A 20,613-nucleotide genomic window follows, 5' to 3' on the forward strand; every position below is an offset into this window, starting at 1 on the left:
CTCCCTTCCCTTGACTTCAGGGCACAGTTCTCTTTGATTCAGGTCCTAATACTTTTTATCTCACTTCTTTTTTGGCTCCCCTTCTACCTAGCCATTAAATGTTGGAGGTCCTAAGGCCCTCTGCTTCTCTTATCCTAGTTTTTCTCCTTGGTGATTTCATCTACTCACGTGGTTTCACATCACACATACACTCAGATGACTCACAATTTTTATCTCCAGTCTTGATCTCACCACTTAAATCCGGGCTTGTAAGTCAGCTGTCTCAAAATACCTCACAATCAGCAAGCCCAGGGCTGAACTCATTGTCTTCTCTTCCAGATGTGGTCCTTGTCCAGGGTCTCTCAATGAATGACACCAGTGTCTGGTTGCTCAAGCAGAAGCCAAGGATCTGTTCTCTCCCATAACCATCCTATTTATCATCAAGTCCTATAAATTTCACCTTCCTAAATCTCTCTCAAATCCATCTGTTTCTCTCCATCTCCACTGCCATCACCCTAGTCCAAGTCACCATGATCTCTTTTCTAAATGACTGCAGTACACCCGCTGACTGTCTACCTGCTTCCACACTGGCCTCCCTACATAGTCATTTTTCCATCCTGTGACTAGTTCACCAGCAGCTCTGGTTTATTTTTTATTTTTCAAAAGATAAATTTAGTCAGATCATCTTTGTGCTGAAATCCTTGCATAATTTTTCATTCTCCTATGACAGAATCAAAAAAATCCATCTCCTGGCCCACCAGGTACTGGATAGTCTCGGGTAGTCATTCTCAGACTGTAGTCTCAGAATGCATCAGCATCACCCCAGTGTGTGTTTTGAAATGCAGGGTTTTGGACCCCACCCCAAATGTCATGAATTAGAAAGTCTGGGAATAGAATCCAGCAGATTTAGCAAGTTCTCCAGATCATTCTCATGTGTATTCTCAGGTTTGAAAACCACTGCTCTCGAGCCTACTTACTCTTCTGGCTCTATTTGGCTTCTTGTTCTCACAATTCTAACCTCGACAGGCTTTTTTCATCCACTTTCCACCTTCACATTATGTTTCTTTCCACCACAGGGCCTTTGAGCAGTTCTTCTGTCTGTCTTGGAAGCTTTTCTCTCTCCTCTTTCCCTGGTTAATGTCTATCTACTCTTCCTTCAGGTTAGCTTAAGAAAGCTGACAATGACTGATTCCTCTTAATACCGCATAGTACTCCTTTGTAGTGCTTAACACAATTGTATTTTTTTTTCTTATTTGTATGGTTTATTGATTAACATCTGTCTGCCCACTAGACTGTAAACTCCAGAAGAATTAGGACAGAATCTGTTTTTGCTGGCTATTGTCTGCGGTGTTTGGTACTAGAATAGAATGTGCTCAGATATTCGTTGAAGGAATGAATACACATGAATGAACGTTTCCTTTCAGTATCTGGATACTGTTTGAGAGCACAGAAAGCCTGGAATTCTCATGGTTAGCTTCTATTCCCTCATTCTCTAAAATGAGGATACCTACCTCAGGGGTTTGTTGAGACAATTAAATGAGGTAATTCATGGACAAAACCTAGCACCAGGCCAGGCACACACGTCCTTGATCATTATTATTATCATCATTATTATTATGACCTCACTGTTATTATCATTTCAGTTTCCAGAATCTCCCTGAATCAAAATGATGAAATGTAGCTAAAACTAAATAGTACAGTTCTTGACAAGGATATACACTTTTGAACTCTAAGATGAAAATCAATGCCTGTGCAATGTGTCATTTTTTCCCCCCAAAACTTCATCTCCCAAAATATTTGCTCCAGGAAATTCTGAATAACTTTGTTATTGGTTTCTAATATCATTCATTTATTTTCTTGGCAAATAATTACAGAGCACCTAAATGTACATTTAGGGTTCTGGAGACGTGCTAGTGACCAATATGGGTGTGTTCTTTATAGAGTTGACAGTCTAGTGGAGAGAAAGGTATAAACATTCCAGTAGGGAAACAGTTCACTGCAGTGGCCATCAATGCTATGGAGGAGTACAAGGTCCCACTTGTGCATGATCTCAGGAGGTTAAGCTTTAACAGGGAAGGGAGTTCTCATCTCGAGTCCCACCTTTGACTCTCAGGTAGAAGCTGCCTTTGCACAAACCAGACCAACTGTTTGGTGTAAGTGGCGGCATATGATGCAAACCCAGCAGGTGAAGTCGATGTTTCTCTCCCATTCTGATCACTCTGGTCTCTGTATGTGTTAATACTGTGTTGTTCTCACAAACAAGTTTCCATATAAACCAGCCAAAAGGGGAACAAAAGGCAAAGGCCAGCTGGGCGGCCTGCATTGTTCACGGGCTTCCCAGGTGCCTTCCGTGCAGACTTAGTGGTTGGGAACTAGTCCTTCTTAGGCCCTCTGTCTGATTTTCCTTTGGCTGGCTCTGATTTCTTTACCTCCTGAACACCTGGGGCCAAGGCTCCTTTTCAGAGCAGTTTGAAAGCCATCCTTTCTTTTTGCTCTTTACTCAGTTTGGTCCAGCTCTTAATCTTTGAACAGCATCAAATATTCATTGCTGTTTGACAAAGCTGGGGCTGGAGGGTCCAGCGTTTTCTAAAACAGATCTTGCTTTACCATTGGTGATCCAGTGAGCCTTTCAGCAAGGCTGACTGTAAATCATCCAGGCTCAATTAGTGTATTTCAAAGAAATACCCAGGTGTTGTTTGACCTTCAAACATATGGACTGCTGGAATAAATGAAAGTCTCGCCTGTTCCCATCGTGCCGAGGGAACTAGATGGGGTAATTCTTTTTCCTAGTCTCTGAGTTTTGTGGAGGGATTATTAGGTTTGGGCTCAGTGAGTTATTTACTTTAGCAATATGCTCAGTGGTGGGCTGCAGTTGCCTTTGCTGAGGGAATTGCCAGGTGTGAGCTGTCACCAAGTACCACTAGAATGGTGGAGGGGCGTGGGGAACCACTGGGCCATGGAGGTGGGGCCTGAGCTCTGAGGCTTGAAGGGGACAGCCTGGGGTACAATCGGAAGCAATAAGGTAGGTGTCTAGCTGAGCTCTGTGACCAGGGCTTAGGAGCTCTGCACAGCAGGAGAGAATTGGATCTGGGGTCTTTCTTACCTTTTCCTAGTGTAGGGGTGATGACCAGCCTCTCAGACTCTGACTCCTGATTTGATACCCTTATGTTTTCTTTGGTTTTGTTCAGGAGGCCATCCTATGCAGAACTGTCAGAGCTTTGCAGAGCAGCCTATGTTTTTTGCAGCCTAAATAGTTTCTAAGAATTGGGACAATGTTGAAAAGCATTGTTCTGCGGCCAAGAGTGTGGTTTTCAGAGTTAGAAAGATGTGGTTTCAAATCACAGCCCACCCTACTGACTAATTTTGTGACATCAGGCATGTTTCTTTACTTTCTCTGAGTCCAATGTTCTCAGGTATAAAATGTAACTGATAATTCTTACTTTAGCCTTTTACAAAGTATGTTTAAAAGATATTTTAATGTTCATCCAACTAAAAAGAGATTTAGTGGTCAAGTACATTTGGAAAACCCTTTAGAAACTCTTTTCCTGTATTTTGGATTTGATAATGCCTATTGTCAGATTAAAGTTCCTGAGAAGTTCTGAAGAAAATAAACCTGTTTAACTTTGCTTAATCCATAATGTCAAAATATACTTGAGTTCACGACCTCTTTTTCTTTTCTTTGGTAGAAAATGGGAGCAGTGTTTCATGAAATACAAGTGATCTCATAGATTGTTATAAGAACTTATGATAAATGCTTCCCACGGTGCCTGTCCCAGAGTAAGTAATCAATAGTAGCAAGTGTTGTATGATTATAATTGTATGATTATTATTAATAAGGGCTTTTGGTCTCCAAAACTTAAAACTCTAAATTGGATATATCTAGTTTTTAATCATAAGCTCTTTGCCACTTGGAAATTTATAGATTTAAGCTTTCAGTGATGGCTAATGGTTGTGATTAAGTGCCTACTATTTACTAGAGGGCATTTTAGGTACTTGAACAAAATCATTGCTATATCTGATGGTCTCAGGTATTTAACAAGGTAGGTATTATTATCCTTTCATTCGTAAATATCAGCATTGAGGCTTGAAGATTGTATGTGTCCAGTCCAAAGTTGTGCAGAGACTCTGCTGTGGAATTGAGAATTAAGCTTGTATTTGTTTGGCCCAGAGCCCTTTGTTATTCTAAGTTGGCATTCTGTAAATCTACAGGGGTCTGTGAAGGCACCAATGATGTGAAAGAAATTTGCAGAAAGTTTAATAGAAATCAAACACTTGGCATGAGACATTGGAAGACAGTACATTGAGAGATCACCCTTCACCCACCCCAAGCTTCTTTCCTTTATTGGAATCCCCTTGTTCTCTCACCTGGAAGTCTTTCAGTGGTTGATCCCTTGGCCCAAAGCATTCTTCCTGTGTCTCCTTCCTGGGTTATCTCTCATTCATCCTCAGTCATTTGATTTCTTTGTCTACACATCAAACTGTGAGCATGGACCAAGTCTTGGTCAGTGCAGTATCCCCAGCATATGACAGGTGACACGCTATATTCCATAGATACATATTGATGAATGAAGGCTATCAATTCAAAACCTATGTGAGAAAATGATTTATGCCTTAGAGAAAAGTGGGGGTAAAAGTTTATCATTTAAAAAGTACCGTCTTCTCAAGACACAATTTTGTGGAATCCTGGACAGTAAGGATGTTGAAAACTCCTGTACAAAACAAGGCTTGCTACCACTCTGGAGATGGTTGAATGTGGCCACCTGTTTGGTGAGTATTAAGGTTGTGGGTTTTTATAGAACATTGCACAGCTCTGCAGGTTCAGAAACTCACTTTTTAACAGACCCCTGTTGTGAGGGAAGGTTGGTGCTTATGATTCAGCTCAAGAAAACCAATTCACTGGAATGCCATTCAATTATCACAGTTACTGTCTGTGAAATGCCTTCTTTTACCAAGCTGTGTCCTAGGCATATTACATATGTTACCTCTCATTTTTATGGCATGTCTCCAAAGTACTCAGCATTATTTCCATTACAAATGAGGAAGCACGGGTTCTGAGAAGTTCTGCAACTTCCAGAGACAGCTAGAAAGTGGTGGAGCAAGGATGTTAATCAGGTCTGTCTGTGTGCCCAGTCCATTTGCCCCTTTAGGCCACCTTGTCATCTGAGACAGGAGCTTTCTGCTCCATGGGAGCTCCACGGGCAATGTGACTAGTACTGCACATTGATGAGCAAGTTCCCTCTGGAAGCTAACCTTACAGCAGAAAGATGTATAGTGACCTTAAAGATGTCTAGTGACCAAAAATCAAAGCAAGTGTTGCTTTCAAGCTTTGCGTATCCAGCCTATTCTGGCTACTGTGTCATCTTCCCATGCCAAGAATGTTTTGATAGCAGTAACAAGGAATAGTTCTCAATACCAGAACACCCATTTCCTTGGTTAATTCTGCATCCATGCTTCACCTTTGAGATCAAATCCTCCTCATGCTCCATTTCTTTCCTTGTTTGAGAGTTCCTAGTGTCAGACTTATTCAAGTTCAACATTAGTTTGTCATTTGGTATGGAGGAAGTTACCCTGATTTTAAGAGCCAGACTGACTATTTTAGAAGTTGATGGATTATTTCCTGCAAAGATCTCCATGGCTGAATTCTTTGATGCATTTTATTTTGATCTTTCCTGTTTCATGGTGTGTCTGACAGGAATAGAGGAGATGGGAACTTAATTCCCTTGAGCACTGCCTCTAAGAGTGGCATAACTTCAATCATAGATTAGGATAATATATAGATGGGATAGTTGTTTTGGTTAAAACAAGCAAAAAAAAAAAAAATGCTGGGGAAGCAACACTAAACCAAAGGGCAAATGTATTGAATACGTGATTGAAATGTGGATGATCAAATAATGGGAAATGAGAAATGATAGCCAAAGCTGTCATTGCTGGTGATGCTTACTCCTTATCCACAAATGCCACAGACCTCCTTCTCAGGACTTAAGCCCCTTAATGTTGAAACCTGGTGATGCTGCCTATCAGGTTGGAGCAAGTGGAGCAACTAATGAGTGTCAAGTATCTGCCATAGCATGAAATGAGAAGGGGGAAATTTATTCTGTTTCAGTTCCACAAGTTTATTCTAATCTGACTTCTACATTCTCAAGGCATAATTGGATACTTGGGATCACTTTTGATTAGCTTTAGAGGGGACAGTTCCAGAGACAGTGGTCATCCACAGGCCTCTTTTCTATTTAAATGAAGGGACTCACTCTTCCATACAGGGTTTCTCAAAAGTCTGGTCTAAGGGTCAGTGCATGAGATTTACTTGGAGCACGTTTTTTTAAAATGTCCCCACCTTACACCTATAGTACCTACGTTTCAGAGGATGAGGCATGTGTTTCCACAATTTTAATAGGCCCCTCAGATAGTTCTTCTCAGAAAAATGTTAGCTTTAAAATGACCACCTGTGATTTGGGAGAATGGCAATGAAACATGTATAATATCATATATGAAATGAATCACCAGTCCAGGTTTGATGTATGATACAGGATGCTTGGGGCTGGTGCACTGGGATGATCCAGAGGGATGGTACGGGGAGGGAGGTGGGAGCGGGGTTCAGGATAGGGAACAGGTGAACACCCGTGGCGGATTCATATTGATGTATGGCAAAACCAATACAATATTGTAAAGTAATTAGCCTCCAATTAAAATAAATAAATTTATATTAAAAATAAATAAATAAAATGACCACCTGCAAGATGACAGGATTCAGAGGAAGCAGGCACTGAGAGAGCCCTGGGAGATTATAAAGTCAGTTAATTACTATCATTTGACAGAGGAGGAAGCTGAGCACAGAGATGCACCAAAGTTGTTGATGGAGCTCAGGAAAGACCTAAATACAGGCTTTTCAGAGCTCTTCCAGACTCCGAGGACAAAAATCATTTTGCTACTCTATAAGTGGCATTCCTTTTGTCTGCCAGGAATTGGAATTGCTCTGCAAGGCTATATTTCTTAAGGAAGGAATGGTAACTCATTTGCCCCTGGAAATGCCATCCTCTTTTTGAGTCTCAAATAGTAACATTTTAAATAAGCTACTTAAAATTCCTTTAGGATTGCCCATTGTCTTGAGAGTGGGGTCCAAATGGTGGGCAAGCCCTTATCTGTGATTGCACTTACATCTCCAATATCTCCCACCCTTCCACTCTCCTCCACCTCCTTTACTTTCTGCTCTACTCTGCAGGTATTCTCACCTATTTTCAGTTCACTCAATGAGCCACATTCCTCCTTCTGGAGGGTTGACATGTGATATTATTCTCTCTACACTATTTTTCCTAGAAAAGTTGTCTTCATCTTTCAGTTGTTGGATGTCAAGTTATGTCCTCTCTCCCCTGAGAACCTTTCTCTGACCTCCCAAGTATTTGTAATAGACGACATCTGGTACTCTATACACCCAAATTGATTGATACCGTGTTGCAGTTGTTCCGGTGCTTTTCTCTTACCTACTTTTTAAGCTCTAAAGGACAGGAGTCATGTTTGGTGTTGTAGGACACATGGTATGTAGTGCCTGATCAAAGGAGACACTCAATAAACTGGATGCCACATAAATGGCAGGATGATCTTGGGGTTCACATACCAGAATGCTCAAGCAGACCATGGTCTGCCTGGAATAGAGGATGACGTTAGTCAGTGTTAGAAGGTGAAGTGAGTTAGGGCAAGCTGAGCTCGATCTTGGAAGGCTTTTGTTAGTTGAAGATGTTAACCTAGACCTGGTTACTGAAAATGATTGATTGGTGGGGGTGTGAGGAAGATTCCCACTGCAGCGGTGGGGAGCCATGGGTGGCAGTGAGAAGTGGCTAAAACCACATGAGGATTATGATGTGGCTACAATAGTCCAGACTCAAGGTAATGAGGGACAGGAGCAGCCTAGTGGCTATTGGGAGGACGAGAAATGAATGAATCCCAGAAATGCTGCCATCAATCAAGAGTACTTGATAGAAGAGTCAAAGACCTTCCCAGGGGGGCCTTTCTTCTTTCACTGATTTGTCAACTTATTAATTCAACAAACATTGGCTGTGATGTGAAGCACTGGGACTCTCTTAGTAAGTACAATAGATACGCTCCTTGCTGTCCTATAAGTGAAGGAGATAGATAACAGATAAGTAAACAAACCAAAGAAGAAGTGCCTAATGTAAATGTTTAGTAGACAATGGACTTCATGAATCAAATTTAATAATTCATGTGAAGCACTCAGCACAGCCCTTAGTATTATATATAGTAAAAACCCAATACATTTTATGAAGTCTGACTTCCCCATATTCTCTGATAAAATTTTGAATATTTCCTGTCTCACAGCCGATTTTAAAATTTATTTTACAGAAGTATAGTTGATTTACAAAGTGTTCATTTCTGCTGTACAACAACGTGATTCAGTTATATATGTGTGTATATATTAATATATACATTTTCATATTCTTTTCCATTACAGTTTATCACAGGATATTGAATACAGTATCCTATGCTTTACAGTAGGGCCTTATTGTTCATCTAGTCTACATATAGTAGTTAGCACCTGCTAATCCTAAACTCCCAATTCATCTCTCCCTCACCCACCCCTTGGCAACCATAAGTGTGTTATCTATGTCTGTGTTACTCAAAACTATTAGATGAATCATGATAGTGGCTACCATACATCAAGTACCTATTTAATACCAAGTTTTATCCCATGGGATTTGCATATATTAACTTCTCCTTATAATCACCTTGTAAGAAACTTATGATTGTCTTCTTTTTTCAGATAAGGAATCAGAAGATAAAGAGCATTAATTTCCTTAAATCCCTAGAGCTAGTGAGCTGGAGACCTAGGTAGGCCCAGCTCCCAATTCCATTCTCTTTCCATTGTCATGGTGGATCTGTTGCCAACCCATGTTAGAGCAACCAAATTGTTGTGAATCTGGCAGGCTCTTTTGACTTATCTATTTGTTCAAGTAACTGAAATAACCAGCAAATGTTAAGGAGTATATAGAAGCATTACTTATGACACAGTTACCCACATGCAAGTATGGTCAAGTCTATGCTCCTTCCCTGCCGTCCAATGAACATCTTTGAATTGGGAGAAAATCTCAATACAGTCATCTTGTGACTCTTTTTAAAAAAGTATTCCTTTATTTATTTCTGTATTTTTAGAAATCTTAGACTATAGAGAAAAGATCTACAATGTTGTTCAATTCAGATTCTGAGTGTTCAGTGTTAGGATGAAGAGTCTAAGCTTTGTAGATTTGGTTGAAGTCTTTCCTTTGCCACTTTCTGGACTATGAAATTAAACAGATCTCTTAAAGCACTCTCAGCTATATTCTCATTATTTATAAATGATGAAGAAATAGGGTGGTAATAGCTCCTACTGAAGTCTTGGGACTGAATTAGTATAAGTAAGACAAAAGTGTGTGTTAGTCACTGAGTCGTGTCTGACTCTGCAACCCTATGGACTATAGGCCGCCAGGCTCATCTATCCATGGGATTCTCCAGGCAAGAATACTGGAGTGGTTTGTCATTTCCTTCTCCGGGGGATCTTCCTGACCCAAGGATTGAACTCAGGTTTCCTGTATTACAGGCAGATTCTTTACCATCTCAGCCACCAGGAAAAGTAAGAGAAGTATGTTCTTAACTGGTTGCAGTTTGCTACCCAGGAGATATTTAGCAATGTCTGGTGACATTTTGGTTGTCACAACTGGGGGCATGTCACTAAGATCTAATGAGTAGTGACTCAGGATGATTTGGAACATCCTACAGTCCAGAGATAGCTCCCTCCCGCCACCCCCAGCAGAGGATTATCCAGTGTTGAGGTTAAGAAAACGGAGTATAAATCCTAGTCAGTACTGTGTAGCCATACCAAAAAAAGAAAAAATCCTAAGATCATTCAGGAATATGAAACACTTGGAAAATCCTTCTGGAAGCACTGGGATTATGACATTCAGATGAAAATACATCTGGAGTATTGACTAAATATTTTCCTTTTGTCTAAATAATTTGAGGTCATGAAATAGGTATTTCCATTCGTCCACTTGGGGTGTGGAGTGCTGAGGTTTTTTGGTCAATTGTTTAGGAGTTTCATAAAGATGAATTTGCATTTGATGGCAAGCTCTGTTTTTATTTTTCATTTCAGGAGTAGTTTATCCTATACCATTACTTTTCGAAAGGGAGGCTGATTTGTTTTTATGATTTTTTTTCCTTTGTAACTTAAAAACATCTTGAATTATTAAACTAGTTATTTTCCAGACCTGCAAATGTTTTCAATGTGTGGCCATAAGTTTCCCTGAGTCAGCACATAGTCCTACATCTTGGAAGAGCTTAGTTGGTCAGAACCATTTCCTTAAGATGGTGGTAATTTTCTTTGGGGTTGTGATTTTCAAGGTACTCATTCTGATACAAGAGAGTATGTGTTTTTCCCAGACCCCCACATTCAAGGATGTGATGGGAATTCTGCCCAGGACTTAGGGGTATGCATCATCATTTCAGACTAGAGAAGAGAATTAAGAGGAGAAACTCAAGTGGCTATTTAAAATTTCCCCCTGATGTTGGGCTCTCGCTCATTTCTAGCCAAGAGCCAAACCATAAAGTAAATCCTCCAGCTCACATTCTATGGGTGACTATAAGAAAATACTTTGAGTTACAGCTGAAAAATTATTTTTTTCTCCTTCAAAGCCAAATGATTTCATAAGAGGCAGAAAAAAAAAAAAAAAAACCCCACCAAAGTCAAATTGATGAAAACCAGTTGAAGTATAGCCTTGAGTCTGATACCGCCATCCTGTGAGTGTGTGTGTGTGCTAAGTCACTCAGTCATGTCCAAATTTTTGTGATGCCACAGTCTGTAGCCTGCCAGGCTCCTCTGTCTATGGGGATTCTCCAGGCAAGAAAACTGGAGTGGGTTCCCATGCCCTCCTCCAGGGGATCTTCCAACCCAGGGACCAAACCCAGGTCTCCAGCATTGCAGGCTGATTCTTTACCGTCTGAGCCACCAGGCAAGTCCAAGAATACTGGAGTCTGTAGCCAATCCCTTCTCCAGGGGAACTTCCTGCACCAGGAATCGAACCAGGGTCTCCTGCATTGCAGGGTCTCCTGTGTTTGGGGATGAAAGCCCATCCCAAAACACAGATGGCATCTTCGGGCATGGCTCTCAACACTGATGGATTTAGATTTTTCTGTCAACTCGTTGGAAGCTGCAGTCCTGTACCACACATTTCCTGAATGTCTTATTCACAATGATCAGACCTGTGTTCTTCATTATAAGGAAGCTACAAAGAAGACTGAAAGGATTTCTACTGCCAATACAGGCTGACTTTTAAACAAATATCCTCAAAGCTCGTGAATACATCATGTAAGGGCTGAGGCCTCGAGGAAGGTATCTTTCATGAAAACTGGGGAAATCTCTGCTGAAATCACTGGACCCTAGATGATGGATAGCCTCCCACCTAAAATCTGTTCAGTTAGTAAATGCTTAGAGATGATGGTTTGCTCTTAAACAAACATGGATTCTCGATTTTTGTCTTAAGCTATATTCACTGATAGCCCAGAGAAAGAATTTTTTTTCCTATTTATGTCAAGAAATACAAATTCTATGTAATGAGATCAAGATATTATACTCTTTAAGAGCTGAAAAGAATCTAGCTCATCTTTGGACTCAGTTTTTCAGGGAGGCTCCTAAGATCCCAAACTAATGATGGCTAAAGGAGGGATAAAAGACTCAGCCAGAGGTCTTTGGGCTACAATACATGTGGCAACCGAGACCTTACTTGTTCACTCTTCTGTTTGGTGCTTTCCTCCAAGACTAGACTGCCCAGCTCTCACTCCTCCTGTGTTTCTCACAGTTCATTTATAACCCTTGCCCCTCCCCCATCTGACTTTGAAGAACCTGAATTCATTTAGGCTTTGGTTAGTGGTAATTATTTACCTGTCAGCCCCCAGCTGGACTGCATCACCAAAGCTGAGTCACATAGCTTTGCTTCCAGTGACTGCTTCCAAACAATTAAATCAGAGAAGCACCTGTGTAAATATGCAATATTTGGCGATAATAAAATGATGAGGCAACAGAAACTGAGCCGAACTGGTGAAAAATAGTGAATATTTTCCCCTGGGGGTTTTCAGTATCTCCAGTCTCAAGAACAAGGTTGAATTATTTTCCCACCCTTCCCATACTTTTTTTTTTTTTTTTTCTGGAATATATAGCTCATCTGATATCACCAGATGTGGTTTGTTTGCAAACGTTAAGATTTTAAGGTAATCCTCTCATGTGAATGCTGAGAGACAAGAAATTGAAATCGGGTGAAGGACTAACCAGTAATTTTCTTTTCCAAAGCCAAAATGTCTATCTGAAGAGATAAGCTGACAATCGAAACTCATCTTGGACAATAATACATGTTCTTTTTTTATATTTAGGGCTTCCGTGATGAGACTCAAAGCCTAGGATGGTGGAAAGAGTGAGAGCTTTTATAATCAGATAGACCAGGAGCTGAATCCCAACACTGCCTAGGAACTGTGTGACCTTGAAAGGATTTTGAGCCTTAGATTCCAAATTTGTAAAAAGGACATAATCCTTAACCTCATATGCTGTGCCATATGTAAAGTGTCAGTCTCATTACCTGCTTAGCAAATATTCACTCTGCCCCACTGCATAATAGTAGACCAGAAAAGTCATCATTTTTGGCCTGGTTGCCATTTAGTAAGCCACAATTAAACTGTTGGTGACTTTTCTTTATGTTGCTTTCTGATGGTGATCACTTTTCGGTAATAACCAGAAAGTGATTCTGAAATTTCCATCTTATGTTTCAAAGGTACCCTGTCTTGCTTTTGGGATTTGCTCCTTCTTTAACCCAAATTCATGCATAATGCCTATTTGAGACATCTTTTCAGTTGTCTTTTAGCTGGACATAGAAAGATGTTGTCACTATCCAGCCATAATTTGTTCAGATTTTTATGTTTCGACACGATTGGTATTTTTGAAATTTTATTGAAGTATAGTTGATTTACAGTATTGTGTAAGTTTCCACTGTACAGCAAAATGATTCAGATATAGATATGTAAATATACACACACATTATTTTTCATTATAGTTTAGCTCAGGATAGTGAATAAAGCTCCCTGTGTTATACAGTAGGACCTTGTTGTTCATCCATCCTATATATAAAATAGTTTGCGTCTACTAATCCCAAACTCCCAGTCCATTCCTTCCACCCCTCCTTCCCCTTGGCAACCAAAAGTCTGCTCTGTGTCTGTGAGTCTGTTTCCTTTTCATAGATAAGTTCATCTGTGTCGTATTTAGATTCCTCATATCAGTGATATCATACAGTATTTCTTTCTCTTTCTGACTTACTTCACTTAGTATGATCATCTCTGGGTCCATTCATATTGCTGCAAAGTATTTCATTTTTTATGGCTGAGTAGTATTCCATTAGGGTTTCCCTAGTGGCTCAATGGTAAAGATCTGTTTGCAATGCAGGAGACATGGGAGACATTAGTTAAATCCCTGGGTCAGAAAGATCCCCTGGAGGAGAGCATGGCAACCCACTGTAGTATTCTTGCCTGGAAAATCCCATGGACAGAGGAGCCTGGTGGGCTATAGTCCATGGGGCCACAAAGGGTCGGACATGACTATAGTGGCTGAGCACAGCACAGTATTCCGTTGTGTGTCTCGGTATGTATACACACAGACACACACACTCACTCCATCTTCTTTATCTATTCATCTGTCAGTGGACATTTAGGTTATTTCCATGTCTTGGCTATTGGGAATAGTGCTGTAATGTACACTGAAGTGCATGTATCTTTTTAAATTAGAGTGTTCTCTGGATACGTAAAGCTAGTATTTTTAGGTGAGGGACTTCTACAGATGGAGTTTCATAGATGCACTCCTGTTGTGTTCCTAAAGTGCCTGCTTTGTCCGTTCCTAAGCCCTGTGATCTTGGGCAAGTTAATGATTCACTGTGTTTCTCTGGAGATGATGATAACTAATGCTTCAGATTATTCAGAGAATATAGTGAATTACACGTAAAGGATTTAGAATGTGACTCAAATAGAGAGAAAAGTTGTAGTTGTGACTGGTATTATTACTGGGACAAAAGTAGGTAGCCAACAATGGGATTGGTCTTACAGAAGGAGTGAGTGTGCATAACAGATTAATCAAATTTTCCCGAATCAAAAAGTTCAGTGTTAAAAATGTTGTCTTCTCATACAGAAGGCTAACAAACACTTGAAAAGATGCTCAACATCACTCATTATCAGAGAAATGCAAATCAAAACCACTATGAGGTACCATTTCACGCCAGTCAGAATGGCTGCTATCCAAAAGTCTACAAGCAATAAGTGCTGGAGAGGGTGTGGAGAAAAGGGAACCTTCTTACACTGTTGGTGGGAATGCAAACTAGTACAGCCACTATGGGAAGCAGTGTGGAGATTCCTTAAAAAACTGGAAATAGAACTGCCTTATGATCCAGCAATCCCACTGCTGGGCATACACACTGAGGAAACCAGAAGGGAAAGAGACACGTGTACCCCAATGTTCATCGCAGCACTGTTTATAATAGCCAGGACATGGAAGCAACCTAGATGTCCATCAACAGATGAATGGATAAGAAAGCTGTGGTGCATATACACAATGGAGTATTACTCAGCCATTAAAAAGAATACATTGGAATCAGTTCTAATGAGGTGGATGAAACTGGAGCCTATTATACAGAGTGAAGTAAGCCAGAAAGAAGAACACCAATACAGTAAACTAACGCATATATATGGAATTTAGAAAGATGATAACAATAACCGTGTATACAAGACAGCAAAAGAGACACTGATGTATAGAACAGTCTTTTGGACTCTGTGGGAGAGGGAGAGGGTGGGATGATTTGGGAGAATGGCATTGAAATACGTAAAATATCATATATGGAACGAGTCGCCAGTCCAGGTTCGATGCACGATACTGGATGCTTGGGGCTGGTGCACTGGGATGACCCAGAGGGATGGTATGGGGATGGAGGAGGGTTCAGGATGGGGAACACATGTATACCTGTGGCGGATTCATTTCAATATTTGGCAAAACCAATACAATATTGTAAAGTTTAAAAATAAAATAAAATTTAAAAAAAAGAAACAATAAAAAAAATGTCTTCTTTCGTAAAAGTCATTCTTAATTTTATTTAGTTTGAACGCAATGTTGTATTGATGATTTCTGAATAAGACAGTGAAAAGTGAGAAAGCCTTCAATGGAATGTTATTCAATTATTCACAGAGGCAGGTCCAACTGTCTTTGGACCTTGTGTCTAAAATGAAATGATCACTAGTTTTTAAAATCTCTGAGATATTATTTACTCTATGTCATGAAGCTGATATACTTGTAAGGATAGGTAAGGGAATAAATAGCAGAGAGTTGTCAAAAAGTCAAGGTTGTGACAGCCGAAATAATAGATTTGTAGGAGGCTGTTAAAGGAGTTTTAAATGCAAAATTTAAAGAAAGTTCACTCAGAGTGTATCCTTTCCCTTCCTAATCCATTAAGCAAACCTATTAGTGTTAAATGAAAAGATTTGGTGGAAAGATTTGCTTTGGGATAGAAAAGTATTTTGAATTATTAAGCTTCCTACACATCTTAAAACAAAATTTACTCTGAAATCCCCATTAGATCCCACTGAATTCACTGAGCAATGTGGCCTCCTGGTTTTGTTTAACAGCTCTGCTTTCCCAAAGGGGCTGACGACTCATTGTGTTGGAGCTGAGCTTTAACGTACTTCTTCCTTGAGGCCTCATCACTTATCTAGTCTGTTGACGAACTCTGTACATTGATATAGCATGGTCCAATTGAGTAGGCTGTATGATAAGCATCTCAACAATAACACCATAAAATCTAAGCAGAGAAATACATGATATGCTGATAAATAAACATGCATGCATTGAATCTTAAAAATATATTTTCCCATTCTGCACTTTCATAGCCACAGTTTAAATACCCAAAAGTCCTTTCCATGAATCCATCCATGCACATTCCTCTAAATCTGCTATATTTTGGATGAAGATTGGCCCCATTTTTCTAGGAAATGAAAGAAATTGTTATTCTAATACCATATTTTTGGTCACTTATTTATAAATCTTATTATTTCTCATGTGGTTTAAATATTCTGCCAGCACCTCTTACACCTGAATTCCTGGTCAATTCCCATTCACAGCTGCAAACTCTTAGGCAGCTATTGATTCTGTGTCTCCTTGCTAAAGGTTACGAACTTCATCAACTGTAATGTTGTAAGTTATATCTGTTGATGTTAAGATTCTCTTATTGTTCCTTGCTGACACTGTACTTTTGTTTTTTGGCTGTTTAGTGTTGTTGACATACATTTTGCTCATCAGTTGACAAAGATGATTGAACTGAATTATCTCTGGATATCATGAAAGTTGACATACTTCCAGCTTTTGGATCATGAGCTGAAACCAAAAATTTGATGTTTTTGGCAACCATACCCACAGCCTGTATTATCTTTGGTCCAAAGAAGCTTTCAGATCATGCAAAGACATGTTAATTCTTGCTTCTAGCTTCTTTCTGCCTTCCTTCTTCAGTGCATGTAACATCCTTAGTTTCTGTTGAGAAGACTAGAAACAAAGCAGGATTGTTTAGCACCTGCATAAGGAACAATTAGCTTAAGCATTATGTCATTAATATGAACTAGAAGATTGTAGGTTTTTGGGTCTCAGTTGGTATGCCACAAACCTTTCATGGGTATGCAACCTAATTGGAAACAGTCTGAGGTTTTCTTTTTGTACAGCTGAAGGTTGTACAAAAAGATATGACAACAGCTATCACTTACTAGGTTGATCATTCAGCATATTGGGGGAAGAGCCAAAACCTACTGAGTAGGAAAGAAGAGACACAGACTAGCATAAATCTGATATAGAAAAAAAAAATCAAGGAGATATATGATAAAAAGATGTATAGGCAGAAACTTACAATAACTTTGTCCTGTATGTGTATACATATAAATATGCTATTAGATTTACTGAAGTATAATTTACATACAACAAAATGAGTATAGTCATTTAAAATGTACAGTTCAATGAATTTTGATATATGCATAAATACATGTAAGCATCATCCAAATCAAGAAACAGAAAATTTCCAATACACTAAAATACTCTCTTCTGCTCCAATCCAAGCAACTTCTCAATCCAACCCCAGGTACCGTTACATTTTTGTTTATCAATATAGACTAAATTTACTTTTTTTAATTCTACATACAAATAGAATAATGTGGTGTGTACTGTTTTGTGTTTGACTGCTTTCACTAGGCAAAAAGGTTTTGAGAGTCATTCATATTGTATGTATTGACAAATATTCATATACAAATAAGGGCTTCCCACGTGACGCCTAGTGGTAAAGAACCCACCTGCCAACGCAGGAGATCAAGAGATGAGATGTTTGATCTCTGGGTCCGGAAGATCCCCTGGAGGAGGAATTAGCAACCCATTCCAGTATTCTTTCTTGGAGAATTCCATGGACAGAGGAGTCTGGTAGACTAGAGTCCACGGGGTGGCAAAAAGTCGGACACGACTGAGCTACTTAGCGTGCACACACACATACACAAGTAAACAGTCTGTGTAGATACAGGCTTTTTTTCTTAGGTTCTTAACAAGTTGTGTTCTAAGATATTTATAACATTTTATATCCATATTCGGAGAAGGCAATGGCACCCCACTCCAGTACTCTTGCCTGGAAAATCCCATGGGTGGGGGAGCCTGGTGGGCTACAGTCCATGGGGTTGCTAAGAGTCGGACACGACTGAGCTACTTCACTTTCACTTTTCACTTTCATGCATTGGAGAAGGAAATGGCAACCCACTCCAGTGTTCTTGCCTGGAGAATCCCAGGGACAGGGAAGCCCTGTCTGGGGTCTTACAGATTCGGACACGACTGAAGTGAATTAGCAGCAGCAGCAGCAGCAGCAGCATATCCATATTGCCAATGGGTGACATTTTCAGACCTATATTCTTCTATTCAAAAAGTATGCTCTAAAACATAATCACAAATGGAGTTGAAAAACTAATTATATTTTTCTATTACATATTTTAAAAAGCAGGTAGCTCTTTAAAAACGAACAGTGTATCTTTGGACTACTTAAAGCATCTTATATGCCACCTAGCACTTTCTACATCTAGCCATACTAAAGTAGATCACATCAACATTGAATGAAGAAGTGATGGAGATAAAATATGGAATGACAATGTTTCACTTGTGGTTTCTGATAGAATCATAAAATTTTAAAACATGAATGACCTAATCCTTTCCTTTCATTACACAGATGGGCTAATTCCTTCCTAAGGCCTCTCAGCTGGTTAATTAACTCAACAGATACTTGTAAAGGGCTGAGCATGTTCTAGGAGTTGGAAATATGACAGTGAACAAAACACTCTTTCATGGAGCCTACATTCTAGTGCGGAATAGAACCCCTTTCTTTGGTTCTGTGTCTAACTATGTATTATTTAATGGCCTATTCACAGCAAAAGAGAGCATCCGAACATTCTAACACCTGTCTCCAGTTTCTCTCTAAACACTGTTAGAAATAAGGTTTTACTCTTGTGTAAAATCAAACCAATTGTGTAATCCTTTCAAGCTAACTCACCTTAAACATACCAGCTCACATGATGGCACTCTGTAGTTCCTAATGGGGTAACTTCTCATGCTTTTCTCTTTAGCCATAAAAGGGAAAACAAATCTCTCATTTTTTATGAGAAAGTGTCCACTACGCATCATAATTACGTAATTTGGGATTTTGTAGGACGTGGTCAGTCTTTGGTTGCAACACACATTAGAACTTGTAGACAGGGTCTTTTGCTCTTATCTCATTTTGCTTCAGATCTTCTTCCTGCTCTGTTTTAGTCTCTCTTGACATATCACTCTCCCAAGGTGTTTCTTCTGTTTATCTGTATCAATTCCTGTATCCCAGCTCTGTCTCCTTTCAGACCTGAAAATTCTTACCCAACCAAGCCTCTTCTGGTCTGAGGAAAAGAAGACTCTACTGTGGCATTCCAATCTTGAAAGCTGATTCTGTTCCTGACAATGTCAATGGTTTTCACAGACACAATCACCCCCAGAGAGGCAAAAGGGTAGGATGGAAGAAATCATCAGAAATGAGTTTAGGCACACAGTTTCATCTCTCCTTTTTGTCTTTAGATCAGTGGAATTAGTGAAAGCTTCTGTGAACTCATGGAATTTTCAGGCTTTGAAATTACCAGACATCTTCAAGTTGTCTTTGAAGAATGCTTATTTTACAACATGTACTTTTTCTGAGAAGAGGAGAAAAACAGAGTGGGTCTTGTTCAAGGGATAACTGGAACTTAGAGATAACTCCTTTTTATTATGGACAGCTATGTCCCAGGCATTGTGCTGTGTGCTTTTCATGTTTTTGCCCTTTGACCTTCCCAACAATTCAGTGATAAATGAGTTATGTGTAGCCTCATTTTACAAATGAACACATAGGATCTTGGAGAGGCCACTTAGCTTCCCTAACATCAAACAGCCAATATATGATTAAGTCGAGATTTAGTGCCAATGAAACCCTTCTATAGCTCATTAATATTAGTGTCAGCATAGAAATATTTGTAAAGCATTAAATGTAAAGTTTGTTCTTGTATATTCATTTTGTCACTAAACGGAGTCAGGGTTTGTTGAATTTGCCTCAAAATCACTAAGTTAAGATGGAGTGGTCTAAATCAGAACCCTAGTTTTTTAATTTTATTACAAGGTTTTTCCAACACAGCATTCTGTAATTCTAAGAGAAAATTGTTTGCTTTTTCATTGGCTTCAGTTGTTGGGTTAAAACTCACTGTATGAACAGTCATGACAGAGATTTTAAAGACTGAGTTATAACATTGGCATTATAAATAATATTTAATTCTGTTAAATCCAACAAATATTTATTCAAATATTTATTGTTTCTTTTTATTGTTGACATGATGTCTTTTTTACTACTGAACCTCGCACATAAACTCTTCTATTATCAGACCAAGACAAAAGATAAAATGCCCTTTCAAACTCAAGGAAATTGTCCTGGTCTGTCTGGATTAACTATCATCCTGAAAGATGTATAGATGTGTGACAGGTGAGAATACAATAGGAAATATCTCCTTCTCCAGAATGCCTTGTTAGGATGTGCCATTTGAAAGAGGAAGAAAAAGGTTATGTTGGAACCACATAATCATTGAAAGCAATCTTATTTCAGGCACCATCTCTGGAAATGCAATTATGACCAAGTCTCATGAGTCTGTGCTATTGGGAAGAGGGTGGAACATGGACAGTTGACAGGCTCAGATAATCCAAATACCTGATTTTCAGCATTTCCCCCACTAAACGTCTTTACCAGCATTGCTAGCAAGTAATGGAAATTGATGCTTCTAGTTTCCTTCCTCTCTTTCCCACACCCAGTGCCCCCAGCCCCAGTCACCCTTGCATGGAGATGTTAGTAAGCAATGAAATGGCCAAAAAGCTGTGGGAGGAAGAAGAGAGAAGGAAAGTCAATCAGTCCTTGTGTAAAATAGAACTCTTTTAATGTGGGACTTCCCTGGTGGCTCAAACAGTAAAGTGTCTTTCTAGAATTTGGGAGACCCGGGTTCAATTCCTGGGTCAGGAAGATCTCC

The 20,613-nt window shown here is 39.5% G+C and overlaps 1 long non-coding RNA gene across 9 annotated transcripts in view; it reads left to right on the forward strand.

Moving 5' to 3' along the window:
* The first annotated feature begins 2,864 nt into the window (after positions 1–2,864).
* Positions 2,865–20,613, forward strand: part of LOC147348292 (uncharacterized) — a 160,306-nt gene continuing 142,557 nt past the window's right edge. For 8 of the 9 annotated variants that reach the window (XR_015151415.1, XR_015151409.1, XR_015151411.1 and 5 more), the window contains exons 1-2: positions 2,865–3,001; positions 3,666–3,756. This is a non-coding gene — a long non-coding RNA (uncharacterized LOC147348292). Of the gene's footprint in view, positions 3,002–3,665; positions 3,757–12,387; positions 12,519–20,613 lie in introns of those variants that run through there. The other variant, XR_015151414.1, reaches the window with a different exon arrangement.

Source organism: Bos grunniens, chromosome 22 (assembly GCF_055505025.1).
Source record: "Bos grunniens cultivar Pamir isolate PY7600 chromosome 22, Bosgru_T2T1.0, whole genome shotgun sequence".
Lineage (NCBI taxonomy): Eukaryota > Metazoa > Chordata > Mammalia > Artiodactyla > Bovidae > Bos > Bos grunniens.